This window comes from Phyllostomus discolor, chromosome 7 (assembly GCF_004126475.2).
Source record: "Phyllostomus discolor isolate MPI-MPIP mPhyDis1 chromosome 7, mPhyDis1.pri.v3, whole genome shotgun sequence".
Classification (NCBI taxonomy): domain Eukaryota; kingdom Metazoa; phylum Chordata; class Mammalia; order Chiroptera; family Phyllostomidae; genus Phyllostomus; species Phyllostomus discolor.
The window spans coordinates 114,019,691-114,033,571 of record NC_040909.2 but is presented as its reverse complement, the minus strand read 5'-3'; the positions used below and the strand labels follow the sequence as shown (position 1 = coordinate 114,033,571).

Below are 13,881 nucleotides of genomic sequence, written 5' to 3'. Positions count from 1 at the left end.
CACTGGGATCATGCAATCGACAACCTTTATTGAATAGCTATCATGTCCCTGCTTTTAATTTTAAAAGCATGTGACTAGAATTTATTACCCTCAACTAAGTTTGCCGTGCGTGCATGTGCTGCTGCCTGGTGAGACATTGTGGTTTTTCTCTCTCGGGCTGAGCAGCTGCTGGGCAAGCTGAGCTGGAAACTCCCCTGACCTCCTTGGCTACTGGACCCGCTGTGTGTGGTGTCAGCCTGAGACAAAAGGACGGAGGCACTGGACAGTGAGAAGGCCAGAGGTGAGGGGATTTGGGGCTCCCTCCCAGCTCACAGGCTCCCCTCCAGGCCTCTGCCTCTTTGCTGCTGGAGAGGCAATCACACGGGCCAGGGGCTGCCTCCCACCTCAGGGCCCAGAGCCCGTGTTCCCTGACTACATGGGGACCCATCCTTGGGGCTGAAGGCGGGGGCCCACTTCCCAGGGACTCCGCACGGAGCACAGACTCTTACTCAGGGGGCTCCCGAGTGGGCCTCACTCCACACCACTCCCACAGCCACCGTCTGACTTCGCTCTGACCTCACTGGAGCCACCCACACTCTGCGTGCCTAAGCGAAGGCCCAGAGCTCAGTGCACACCCCTGCCCTTCCCCCACCTGAGGCCCAGATTTCTGTGGAAAAGTGGCAGCCCACCAAGAAACCATGAGAGGAGCCTTACTTGCAGCCCCCTGCCCCCCCCCCACCAGTTCCCCAAAACTATCTAAACTGGTTGGAAGCTGATACCTGTACAGAGACTCAAGCCTAAGGGCTGGGCTGACAGCTGGCAGCGTGCTTCTGAGCTGCTGGCTGGACAGACAGGGGTCTTGGCTCACTTAACATGGAAACTGCTAATTTTCCTGTAAAATGCACCCCTGCCTTATTTGCTCCCTCATTAAATTGGAGGACTGCAACAACAAATACAGTAAACCTGAGAACGTTCAGGCCTCAGGAATTAGGTTATTAGTGAGAGACTCCCAGACAAAGCCGTCCCTGAATAATACAGCAGTCCCGTTTCTAGAAACCTCTCGGCTCTGTTGTGGGGGCCGAGTGGCCTCATGGACAGGCACAAAGAGAAGCGGGTACAGCTCACAGTTCTGGCTCTTTTCACTTCTCAGTAGGTGGGCTCCGAGTTCTGCAAGCGTAGAAAGCGAACTTTTTATCAAGAACATGATGACATTTTATTTTGTTAATAGCTGAAATCAGAGATCTTTCTCTTAAAGACACATTTTAAAAATAATCATCTTGGAATAAAACCAAAGAGGTGTGAGGGAACCTTTATCTCAGCATTTAGGACACAGGACACAGGCTTTAGGACTGTCCTGGCACAGGTGCCATGTTCATAGCACATCCTAGTAAACACGCAGATGGCCTTCTGTTAACGTTGGGTCGGCAGGACTCAAGCTCCCACACTGGGGGCATGGGTTCCTTCTCCGTCCCTCCAAAGTCGTCCCTCCAAAGTCCAGGAGGCGCAGTCGCCGTCCCAGTGGCTCTGTCTTCCATGCCTGCTGGTTCTACATGCCCTGCCTGGAACGTCTCGGTGACTTGGGTCTTCTCCTCCTTCACTTCCATGCCTGCTGTACTCACTGCTTACGCCCATCGTCCTGTTTCCTCCAGGTCTCCTCCACATAGGCAGCAAGCCTCAGGAGGGCAGGCACGAGTAGGCTCGCTCACCACTGCTCCTCCAGTGCCTAGCTCAGGGCCTGGCAAACAGTCGGTGCTCAGTAGCTAGCTGCTGGATGACTTCAGTTCTGCATCCCAGTCCCAGTGTTCTGTGGAAGCTCTGCTTCCAGTGCTTTCGATTTGGCGCCCCATGAGAGAGAGGACAGAACTTAGGAGAAGCTCGTGGAATGGGTAAGCCGCGGCCCCTCCCATCTCCAAGGGCTATTGTGAGGATTAAATATGGTTGTATTTGGCATATTAGTATTTAGAGAACATTGGAAGATTGTGTATTATTTCTGCACATCCATTAGAACTTAGATCTCAGCTACAGCCTTATTTACTGGGAGGACAGGATCCTCCAAGCCTTCCTCAGACACCCGGAAAGGCTGCAGAATCCAGATGCAGCCAGAGACCCAGCAGGGTCTGTTGTTACTGCTCATGTCAGTAGTAGGATCCAGACTGGGCTACGGGGATAGAACCACCTCCAACCACAGTGGCTCATCCAAAATATGAGTTTATTTGCCTGCCAGTCAGTGATCTAGCATATTGAGGAGAGTTTGCCATGCATTCTTCCTGCATAAGTTCCATATCTGGTCCCAAAGTTGCTTTGGTTCTTGTGATGTACCAGATGATGGAGAGAAGAAAAGGGAAATGAGCACAATCAAGAAAACAGAAATCACTTCTGCTTGTAAACTGTTGGCCTCAACCCAGTTATATAACCACACCTATATGCAAGGGAGCCTGGGAAATGTAGTCTTTCACTGGGCAACTATGTTTCTCCCTAAAACTCTACTATTATGGAAGAAGGGAAAGGTGGATATTGGAGAACAACTGGTGGTCTCTGGTGAGATCCAGGGCCACGTGTCTGCTGCAGCTGCTTATGACGCCTGGCGTCAGGGTGACACGGCGCCACTGCTGGCTCACACACAACTGTTCTGCTTCCACCATGGGACCAGTCAACAAGCCCGGTTCCTGCTCCAGGGAACCTGGAATTGTAAAAGCGGGAGGAGAAAAGTCAGTTTTGAAATAGTGATCACATAAACACGAGGGGATGAAGGGCGAGTCCATAACCACCTGTGGGACGCCCTGTAGGTCAGTGGTGCTCAGGTGCGGCCCGTGAGTTTAGGCTGAGTGAGATGTGACCTGTTGGCAGGCGAGGCCAGGGCACAGATCCAGAGGGAGCCTTAGAAACTTTTAAAGCCATATGACAGAATAATTTCATATTGGTTGAATATAATTATCAAAATTAAAGCTTGTATTTTGTGTATCTTTTTTCATTTAATTTTTTCAGTAATTCATTTTTTTTGTATTTTACAGGAGTGCTGGTCCATGACAGATAAGAAAACACCCCCAAGCTGTTCCCTTTGCACAAATAGTTTGGGAGGCACCGGTCTAGGCCTCAGAAACTTCATTAAACTTGCACATGTTTCATTTTACCCTGAGGGGTTATGCTCACCCCACTTTGTAGATGAGAAAATGAAGGCTCTGAGCTTAGTCCCACAGCTGGAGACTGCAGAGCTGACCTCTGCCGTCCTGCTGGCTGGAGGCTGGGAGCCTCCGCAGGGATCTCGGTGACTGAGGGACCAGCTGTCGGGCTCCCTGGGCCCTGGGCGGCCCTTGCGGTCGTAGCCAGACCCAGAACACAGAGGCTGTGAGAGGCATCGAATCAAGTGCGAGTGTGATGGTTATTATAAAGGGCTGTCCATCGTGCGCTGCAGAGCCCTTCAGAGGACAGGCTTCTCTTTAAAAACAGGACAGGCCTGCAGCTGAGGGCAATGCCAGCAGGAGCCTGCATGTGGGTCAGGGAAGGAGGACATGGAGCCATACCTACTCCACCTTGCCTCTGGCTCCGGCTTCTGGAACAGAGCGAAGCACAGTTCAAGACCACCACGGGGGTTAATGAGAAGCAGGTGAGCTGCCTACCTGCCGCTTTGCCTGTTGGTGGCCGTTGGCCTTTTTCTGGCAGCAGCTCAATGATCTCGCTTTGGAGGACCTCTCCCTGCCTCCTCCCTCCTAGTGTCTGTCTTCCTAGCTGCATAATTTGTTCAGGGAAGAGCAAATGACCCAATTAAAGCCACGGAGACACAGCAAGGGTGGAGCTAAGGCTATCCCTATGCATTTAAACCTAGGAGGGTGTGAGGCTGGGGCTGGGATGACTAGCTTGCCACCCAGGAGAGGAGCTGTCTGAGAACGGGAGGAATTCAGCTAAGAGCTGGAAATAGAGACACTAGTCCTTGATGGTATCATCGGAGACCTCAGATTCAGGGTGAGATGGAGTGGAGGAACGAAATGAGATATGGTCCATATTGTGTGTGTGTGTGTGTGTGTGTGTGTCCACACACACTTAACCAGTTGGGTTGTCTGCTGTCATTTACAACCCAAAGCCTTCAGCCGATATTAGTTCCTCACATGTCCTCTGTCTTTCCTAGCCTGGCCAAGGCTACTCATCAAATCTGGACAAGAAAAGGGTTGGATGGTCAGTCCGCAGGCTGGCTAGATTTGGAAATCTGACTCCCCTCATCCTCCTCACTTCCAGGATTCCTCCAATGCATTCCAGAAAGTTTTAGCACTACAGGCACTGCAGCCCAATGTCTCATGCATAGAAGGGCAGCCCTCCTACCCATGCATAGCCCCTTAGGCAGCACTTTCAGACCCGCCCCATCTGATGCTCACCACACACCCAGGAAGGCAGGTATTGTAACCCTTGTACTGCAGATGGGGAAACCAAGGCCAAGGGAATCCCAGATCTCGGCCTGAGCTCATGGAGCAGGAGTCCTTGTCCAGTGCTCCTCCTACCATGTCCCCACAGTGTGTGTGTCCTTGTAATGTCCCAGCAACGCATGCTAACGTGGATCCCCCTCATCTCCAACTCATCCCTCACATTAGCCAGTCTCAGCAAGGTGCTGCCCTTCCAGTGGTTCCCATTGTTCTCAAGACAAAGCCCCAGCCTCTCTCCCAGCTGCCTGGCACCATTTTCAGTCTCCCTCGCGTGTCTCGCTGTTGCTCACCTGGGCTGGTTGTGAACACGCCGTTCCTTCCTCCTGCTCTCGCCCTCCGGAGTCTGCCCTCCCAGCCTGGATGCTCTGACCCACCTCCCTGTTCCCTTAGGCCCCTTCCCCAGATGGCCTCCTGAACTCCAGGCTCTTGTGTATAGCTGCCCTCTGGGTTGAATCCACTTGGAGGCCACCCCCACAGAGCACCTTAAACCCAAGTCCCAAATGGTATCATCATTTCCCTTCTGCCCAAGCCTGCTCTCGTCCTGGACCCCGAGACTAGCCCCACCGTCCATCTAGACAGCAGCCCACAGCAGAAACTCAGGGTCATTCTCTCCTCTCTCCCCCTTCCTTCATCCCACATCCTCTCAAGCACCCAGGCTCACCTTCAGTTCCTAGTCTGTACGCTTATTGCCATCACCTTGGTTCTAGCCGCCACTGCCTGGCACCTGGCTTTCTGCAGCAGCCAGGTGCGAACTGGCCGTCTCTCTGGGTCCCGGGCTTGCCTTCTCCACACATTCTTCCCACTGCAGCCCGATGTTGGTTCTAAAACAGTGACTCGATGTTCTTCCTCTATAAAGCCCTTCACAGCTCCCTGCTGACCTGGCTCCTGCTCGCCTTTCCACCTTCATTTCTGACTGGCCTGCTTACTGAATTCCTAACAGGTCTTCAAGGCGATGTCAGTCTCCCTCTAACAACCTTGTTGCTTCTTTCTGGGCTTCACCCCAATATGTCCCATGATGCTACCTCCTTCAGGAAGCCTTCCCTGAGCACCCAGGGCTAGCGGACCCCATCCCCATGCACCCCTGTGGGGAACTGATGACTGCGTGTTTTTTGTCTGTTTCTCAGGTTATACAGGGAGCGCCTTCAGGTCTGGGACTGGCTTATTCACGGGTGTGTTTCTGGGGTGTCGCTCAGGGTCTAATTCAGAGAAGATGTGCTTCCCAAGTGCTTAGCTGAGTGAATGAATGAATCACCCTGATGATGCCGGGGTTCCCAAACTGGTTCATGCAGCCACCTGAGGGTGCTGTGTGCTGGGAAGTCTTGGGGACCTCCACCCCAGCCCCTTCACTGCTCTTCTTCCCAGGCCCAGGCTGTCTCATCTTGGGACTGGATTGTGCTGGGGTGGCAGCAGCATCCAGCTTAAGAGAGTCCTTGGTCAGGGAGGCGGGCACAGCCCCAGGCAGCGCTGAGGGAGAGCAGTGACAGCAGGGGTCTGTGGCTCACGAGGGGTCAGCAGGTACACAGCAGCCCTGGGAGGGCTGGGGCATGGGAAACTGAGGTAAGGAGAGAAAGGTCCACTCTGACCCCCTGGGCCTTCCAGAGCAGGGGCTTCTCTCCTTGAACACGAGTGCACGCAGAGCCTAGTGAGGGAGAAGTCCTGGGCAGTGGACACAGGCCAGAGCCGGCCCCTCTGTGTTCCCCATCTCGGACCCAGCTGAGTCTCCAAGCCTGGCTGGAGCCTTGGTCACTGGCACCGTTGGTAGGTCTGCACACAGGGAGCCAGGCAGCCTCTTCTGGTGGGCCAGCTTGCCCACCTCCCCTGAGTCTTCACCCATTTCTCAGGACTTGGGGCTGCCCACCACGCCCCAACCTTCTTCACCCAGAGCTCCAGGACAGTCCTTAGGGTGACCACGTGGTGGACAGTGTGTGCCAAGAACCCTCCTCTGCACCCCCTTGTAACACAGAGTCCATCTGCCCTTGGTTATCAAGCTGACACCGTGCTGCCGGGGCTGTGATTGTCCTTCAGAGGGGCAGAAGCATGGTCCACAGGGCCACACATCGGGGCACGCTGGGTCTGTCTGACCCATGGTGCAGCTCTCCCCACGGCCCAGGGCTGCTTCTCTAGCTCCACCTTCCCCCAGAAATCGGGCCTGTCACACAATCTGGGGCCATCTCGGTCTCTTCCTTGGACTCTTGGAACACTGCAGGCCACCCCCTATGGTTTTTTGCCAGGATGAAGCTTCCGTCCACCCTGTCCTGGGCCCAGGCACAGACGGTCAGACTGCCAGCCCTGCTCAGAGCCTGGGCCGTGGCTACCATCTCTGGCTCTGGTGTCATCCTACAGCTCAGCATGGCTACAGGTGTCCCCACCACTCCGGGACACAGAACAGGTTCCCTGGAGATTCCTTGTCTTGCCTTTTTCTGTGAAGGCCACACATTTAACCAAAGCAGCAGGAATTTCTAAAGTGAGGGCTGAACCTTTTTGTTTTTAATAGGAAAGAAGGAGGTAACTCGTTCTTAGCTCTAGGCCTCATTATTAAGAAGAAGCTTGAATGCTTATTAGTTCACTGGCTGTGTGACCTTGGACAAGTGACCCAACCTCTCTGAGCCTCTGTTTGCACTGTAAAGTGGGGATGGTAAAACCCATCTGAGGGGGTGGCAGGGGCTCTTGTGAGGGTTAAAAGAGACCACATATGGAAAGCGCCAGAGTAGTCCTGGCAGTTAGCAGGTGTTCGATCAATGGTGGCTCTCGTTATTAGGACTGTTGACTTTGCTCCCTCTGCCCACCTCGTGAGACTTCTGTCCTCCTGGCCCAGGCGTCGTCTCTCTCCTCTGGCATCCCTCTCCTTTCCCTTTTTAAGGGCATTTCTGCCGCTCCCGGCTGCACAGTCAGCTCCAGTTCAGCCCTGCTCAGAGTCCTGGGGTCCTGCCAGCAGTCCTGGCCCAACCAGCCCGAGTCCCCGGCTCACATTCCTGTTAACTGTAGTCAGGGATCTGCCTGAGGTCCGTGTCCGGGTGTGTCTGCGCCTGAGAGGGAGGGGGCGAAGGAAGGGGAGCAGCAGCTGTTCTTTTGTCAGCCAGTCACAGCGCGGGTGAGGCCAGGGCACAGCCTGTCCAGGCCAAGAACAGGAAGCAGGTGGCCTCTGCGGAGGCCCGGATGGGGGTGTGCCGGGAGGAGGCCCACGCCTGGGCATCAGGAGGCGCGTGGTGGAGGGGAAAGGCCTCCCTCCCCAGTTCCCGGGCTGGGGAGTCCAGGGGCCCTCAGCTGGGTTTCGGGTTACTTTGAGACAAGGCAATCAATTGACTCACGCTCTTGCATATTGAATATTGTTTAGTCACTGTCTGCCTCTTAGTTAGGGCGCAGGATAAGTTGCTGTAACGAAAGACCCCAAAAGATGAGAGTGTAAACGAGACAGGACTTTTATTCTCTTGCACATCTCGGTCTGACAGGGCTTGCGTGGTTACTGATGAATACGGTTTTCTTCCGTCTTGTGCTCCTGCCATTCCCAAAGACAGATGTTCTAAAACCTGGGATGTTCTAAAGATTCTAGATGCCTCAAACAGGGCTGGCAGGAATCCAGTCTCTCTGAACCTTCATGGGATAAAAATTATATCCTGATTTCCACCAAAGTCTAGCTGAAAATTAGCATTTCCTTCCTCTACGACATCAGGCTGCAAACACAAACACACCGGCAGTAGCTGCGGCCTCCCCTCCAGTGGGAACCACAGTGGGAGCCACAGGCATTTCCACTGCACGCTCAGGTGCAGACACGGTGGAAAATGCCGTTTACTCTCGTTACCATTACTTTGAAAGCAGGGTAGTGATTAGATCCATTGCTAGATTGTTCTTTAATGCGTTATGTACTATTAGATCATAATTCTTTAATATTTTTATAATACTTCAATATAGTTGTTTTCCTTTGTCATCCTATGATTCTGCTCCGTGAATTTAAGGACATTGTTCCGAGAAGGGCTCATAAGCATCTCCAATCAGCCAAAGCGGGTCCCAGGCTGACCCCCCGCTGTGCCCCAGGTCCCAACCCAGCTCAGGCCTGTCACTCGAGTGACCTCCTTGTTTCTCTCCTGCACCATTAGTTCCCCTCTCTGTTGGTCATTCCCATTGACGTGTTGACATGCTGTTATGTCCTCCTCATCAGACACCTCCTCTTAACCCTGCCTCCCTCACCAGCTCTTGTCCCTTTCTCTGTCCCCATTCATAGTGGAACCCCTCAGGACAATCCACACCTGCTGACCGCAGCTCCTCTCCTTCACTTCCCTGAGACCTGCTCCAGCCGGGCTTCCAGCCCCACCACTCCGCAGACCCTTCCGTCGACAAGGTCACCAGGCGTCTTCACGTCGTTAACCCAGTGATCGCTCGTCTCATCTTCCTGACCCGTCAGCAGCGTTGGACCCAGATGACCACTCTCTGGAAACACCGGCTGTCCTTGGTTTCCCCCGACCTCGCTGGCTGTTCCTCAGTTTTATCTCCCTGACCCAAGCACTGCCCAGCCCCGAGGTCAGGCCTCGGCCCCTTCTCTGCCTACAGTCCCGCGGTGATCTCACTCGTTCTCATGGCCTTGAACTCCAACCGTATCTGGATGACTCCCAGTTTTACTTCTCCAGTCTGGACCTCTTCTCCAATTCTAGCCTCATGTATCCAGTTGTCTGCTTGGCTCTAATAAACATGTCAAGCTTAACACGTCCAGACCCCAAATCCTGATCTGGTCCCAGAAAGGTCCTCCTCCCCTGGGTGCTCCCATCTTTCCAGTCACTGCGGCCCTCGAGCCCTTGGGGTCATCCTTCCTCCATCCTTCCCCGCACTGCCCACTCCCCATGGTCTTCGTCTTCAAAATCACTTGGAAATGGGCCACCTCTCACCCCTTCATAGCCACCAGTCTTGTCCGTGCTACAGCCATCTTTCATCTGGATTTGTTACACAGTTTCTAACTGGTCTCTCTGATTCCAGCCCAGGCTTCCACAGTTTATTCTTAGCGTGCAGATGGAGGGATTCTTCTGAAATGAAAGTCAGATCAGATCACTCCGCCCACCACCCTCCAACAGCTCAGCCTCCAGCTCCCTCTGAGTCAAGTCCAAGTTTCCCACAATGGCCCACAGTGCCTGTCCTTGTCCTTTCCTCATTCACGACAGGCCTTCTTGCTGTTCCTCTGGCTCATTCGGCAAGCCTGTGCCTCAGGCCTTTCCACTTGTGGTTTCTTCTGCCTGAGAGGCCCTCCCCCCCAGAAGGCCCCAGGGCTCACTCCCTCACCTTCTGCAGGGCTTTCTCAAATGTCACCTTCTCGATGAGGCACGCCCACACACCCCACTTGCCTCAGCAGACCTGGTCTCCTTTCCTGCTTTATTTTTTCTCCATAGCACTCACCACCATCTGTTAGGCTATGAGATTATCATTTGTTTTGTTACGGTCTGTTTCCCCTCCATAGTATGCACAGGATTCTTGGGAGCAGGGATGTCTGTTTTGTTTGCTTCTGGTTCCTGGGGCTCGGAAGGGTCCCTAATAAACAGTTGTTAACTGTATGAATTGATGATCCTCTTCTGTAGCCATGTTTAGGACCTGTAGGAAGATCTCCCCCCATCCTTCTGCTCCCTAGAAACTTTCCCCAATACGTGAAACCAGGGCTGGGAACCCATAAGCAGAAGCCAAAAAAAAAAAAAATAGATTATTTGGTGGAGACCAAAGGCACAAAGCAGAGAAGGGGGAGTGTGTACGTTTAGAAAACACGCATGTATCGGGTGCCCCCCCTGGGCTGCCCGGGGGCAAAGATGAGCGAGCCCTTTCTCTGCGCTGGAGAAGAGCTGACACGGCGGTGCAGACAGATGGGCTGTTACGCTCACACTGCCGTGTTCTCACCGGCGAGTCCCAAGATGGAGCGGGGAGCCCGATGACGACAACCTTCCCCACCCACCAGGGACAACAGAGGACGCCTCTGATAGGATCACAGGCGCTATCGTTTGCGGAACACCTGTCATGCGCTGCGTGGCATAATAAGAAACCTATTTGGTTTTTGTTGCCAGCTCCTGGAACAAAGCATCGAAAACCCTTATAATCTCTCGAGCAACAGGAGTGCTGGAAGCATGTTTTGTTGTAATATTTGGTCTTTGACCCCAATTCCTGACACAGAGCCCCTAGAACCCTGTCGTTTCCTGGGTGATGAGGGTCATAGGAGGGTCTCACACAGAGCTTGGAAACCCTTTGGGATTTCCTGGCCGACAACAGTGTCCTTTGTTCTAACGAGGTGGTGACTCTTGGTGGGCTCCTGGATGGGGGTCACCAGAAAGAACAAGCATGACTGAAAGCTCGGAACTTCCGGCCCCATCCCCCATCCTCTCGGGGATGGGACAGGGCCTGGAGACTGAGTTAATAATCAATTGTGCCTACATGCCGAACCCTCTGTAAAAACCCCTGAGCTGCGGGCTTGGAGAGCACTCGTGGAGGGGCCGGGAGGGTGGTGCACCCTGAGGGGTAAGGAAGCTCTGCACCCCATTCCCATGTCTTGTCCTGTGTGTGCCTTCCTCTGCGCCCTTGACCATGTCATAAGCTGGTGAGTGTGAATAAGCACTCCCTTGAACTCTGTGAGCTGTTCTAGCAAATAATCAAACCTGAGGAGGGGTTGGAGGAGCCCCCCCAATGTATAGGCAGTTGGTCAGAAGTGCAGGTGACAACCTGGGACTTGTCCCTGGCACCTGAAGTAAGGGGCCGTCTTGTGGGACTGCGGTCTCCACCTGAGGGGCCTGCGCTGACCCCAGGCAGTTTGTGTCAGAAGGCACAATTGTAGGACAGCCAGTCGGTGCCTGGACAGTCGGGGAATGGCAGATGATTGGAAAATTGTCCAGACAGCTGAAAAAAATTTCTACCCACTTGGTGTCAGAGGTATTCTGTGAGTGTAGAAGAAACATGGTTTTTCCCTTTCAGCCACTCTAAGCGCTTTCCCCGTATTAATTTATTAATCTTCATAATAAAGCATGAGGCAGAGGGATGCTCAGAGGTAGAGAGAGATCTCAGCATCTGCCCAAGCTCTCACAGCTGCACAGGCCATGGCGGGGCCTTGAACCCAGCAGTCTAGCTGCAGAACGTGGGCCTTCAGTCTCTCCTGCATCGGCCTCCTGGGTGTGACTCTTGAAGTTTCATTTGCTGCCAATGGCTCCTAGTTTTCCTCTGTGTTCCCAGAATAGATTGCCCCCTGTGGCTCCTACTTCCCCAGGGCCCTAACTCATTCATCTGCCTGCCTTTGGGGGGGCTGAGGCTCCCCCACCCCTGCCCAGGCAGCCCACCTGCCCCGTGGCTGACTGCACAGAAGGAGACAGACATTCGCCACCACCCCCGGCTGGCATCGCCTGCCGCAGCCCAGCTCACGGAGGGCGGGGGCGAGCAATTACCCGGAAAACGCAGGCAAAACTCCCACGGAGACACAGGGCTGCTTCTTCTTCTTCTTTTTTTTTCAAGGCTCTGATGTGACAGTGCGGTGGCAGGAAGCTCATCCAGCCTCATTTCCCAGCTCCCTCTCCAGCCCAGCCCCTGAGAACCCACCGTGGAGAGCTCAGAGCATCAGTTCACACCATGTGAAAATGAGAGCGACACCCCTGGGAGCTGGGCCTCACACGTGCACAAAACGAAAGCAGCCAGCGTCCCCGAGGCCCGGGGCTCCTCACCCCGCCCCTCTCACAGCTGGCAGACACCCAGACTTCAGGGCTGCCAGAAAATCCCAGGTACCCTTCCGAAAGGATCATCGTTTGAATAGGTCAGATGGTTGCCTTGTATATGCTCTTGCTTTAGGCATTGAACAGACACTGTCCATTATGCTACATTTGGGGACAAATAGGGTGTCTCATGTTTATACCCCTAGCCCCACAGGGACCCAGCTGATGGAAGCAGAGAACAACAACAACAACAACAAAACTGGATAGAAATAACCAGCCTTCCTTGCCTGTGGCGGGCATCTGGCAGCTTGGAACATGCCATGTACGCATGACACTGCTCTGTAAGTGAGACCCTGTGGCGGGCGGGAGAGACACACGACTTCCCGTGGCTACTGGACTGCTCAGTGGCAGAGCCAAGAGCAAAACCCGTGGCCTCTGGCCCCGTCTGGGCTCCTTCGTGAACAGCGCGTGTGGAGACATGGTCCTGACCCGTCCTCTCCCGGGGCCGAGGGGAAGCCAAACCCGTGACATGGCACAGCTGACAATTGCTAGGTTTAATGTGGCAGCGTACTACGGATTGGGGCTATTGCCCGGGACGCTTTCAGACCGGAGCCGTGAGTGGCGCTGGACCCGACAGACCTCTCCGGGAAGACTGCGCGGACCTGGAGGCTGACGCCCCGGCCCCACCCAGGACCCCATCTGGCAGCGATCCAACACCTGGCCTTTCCGGTCTTATCTGGCCAGCGGCTGTTAGGTTGGCCCCAACGTATCCTTTAAAATGTGATTTTTTTTTTTTGCGAATATTTAAAAATTAGGCACTCTATAAGGGAAATGGTATTTCTCGCAGCTCAGACATGTGAGCACAAGCACGCTTGCTGCCCGGGGGCTGAGCTCGGCCGCACCGCCCGTGAGGGGTGCACGCCCCCTGTCCGCGGTCACTGCCCCTGACCGCCCCGTGATGCTGCCGGTCCGGGCCCCACCCCACAGGCACGGGGGCTGTGGGCTCTTGATACCGAACAAAAGCTCTTCACATTTTTAAGGTCATGGCTAGAATTCAGGGGTCCAAGAACTTAGATGGGTGAGAAGTACATATTTTCACTAGCCTTTCCCTAAAACTGAGCATTTCCTTCCATTGTGACTGTAGGCAGTGGCCACAGCAGTAATGGGACCTGTGACTTTGTCACCAGAAGAAAAACATCACAGATACCTTCCTATCGCAGTGTTCACAGGCATCTCCAAATGTCATCTACGCTCATCACTACTCCACAATCACGGCCTTGTGCCTGATCTTGTCCTTGAATACTTCTGATAGAGATGCATATACATTGTGATTTTAAAACTTTCGTTTTACAAATAAATTCCAGTGGCTGTTTTTAATATAGTCACTTCCGTTGGTAATCTCATGTATCGTGTTTTATGCATTTATTCTGAAAAAAAGTCCATAGGCTTCACCCACCTGCCGAGGGGGTCCAAAGCACAAAACTGGACTCACCTCTTCAAAATATGTCAGACCCCGTGGGGTCAGGAAGGTGGTTTTTGGAGGAGTGGGGCAGGAGAGGCACAGCACTCCCCCATCCAGCCCCACCCCCGTGGCTTCGCACTGGGACTGGCAGCCGGGGGTGTGGGGCCCTCCGAGGTCTCCCCGGAGCCCCGGAGCACTTGGCCTTTGGGCCAGCTGTTGTGCTGTGGCTCTGCACCCGGTGGTGGGAGGCCTGGCTCCCCGGGGTCCTTTGTGAAGCAGCGCCTGTGGGAACTTGGAAAGAAAGCTTAGCTCCCAGGCCCTCCCCAGATGCCCAGTGGGAGGAGGCCTGGAGCCACAAGCTGGCCTCCCACCT

General features: G+C 54.1%; 1 long non-coding RNA gene across 1 annotated transcript; it reads left to right on the top strand.

Moving 5' to 3' along the window:
- The first annotated feature begins 160 nt into the window (after positions 1-160).
- Positions 161-13,658, top strand: LOC118501749. The gene is made up of 3 exons (XR_004904404.1): positions 161-280; positions 11,853-12,115; positions 12,253-13,658. It is a non-coding gene; the product is annotated as an uncharacterized LOC118501749 (long non-coding RNA).
- The last annotated feature ends 223 nt before the right edge of the window (positions 13,659-13,881 follow it).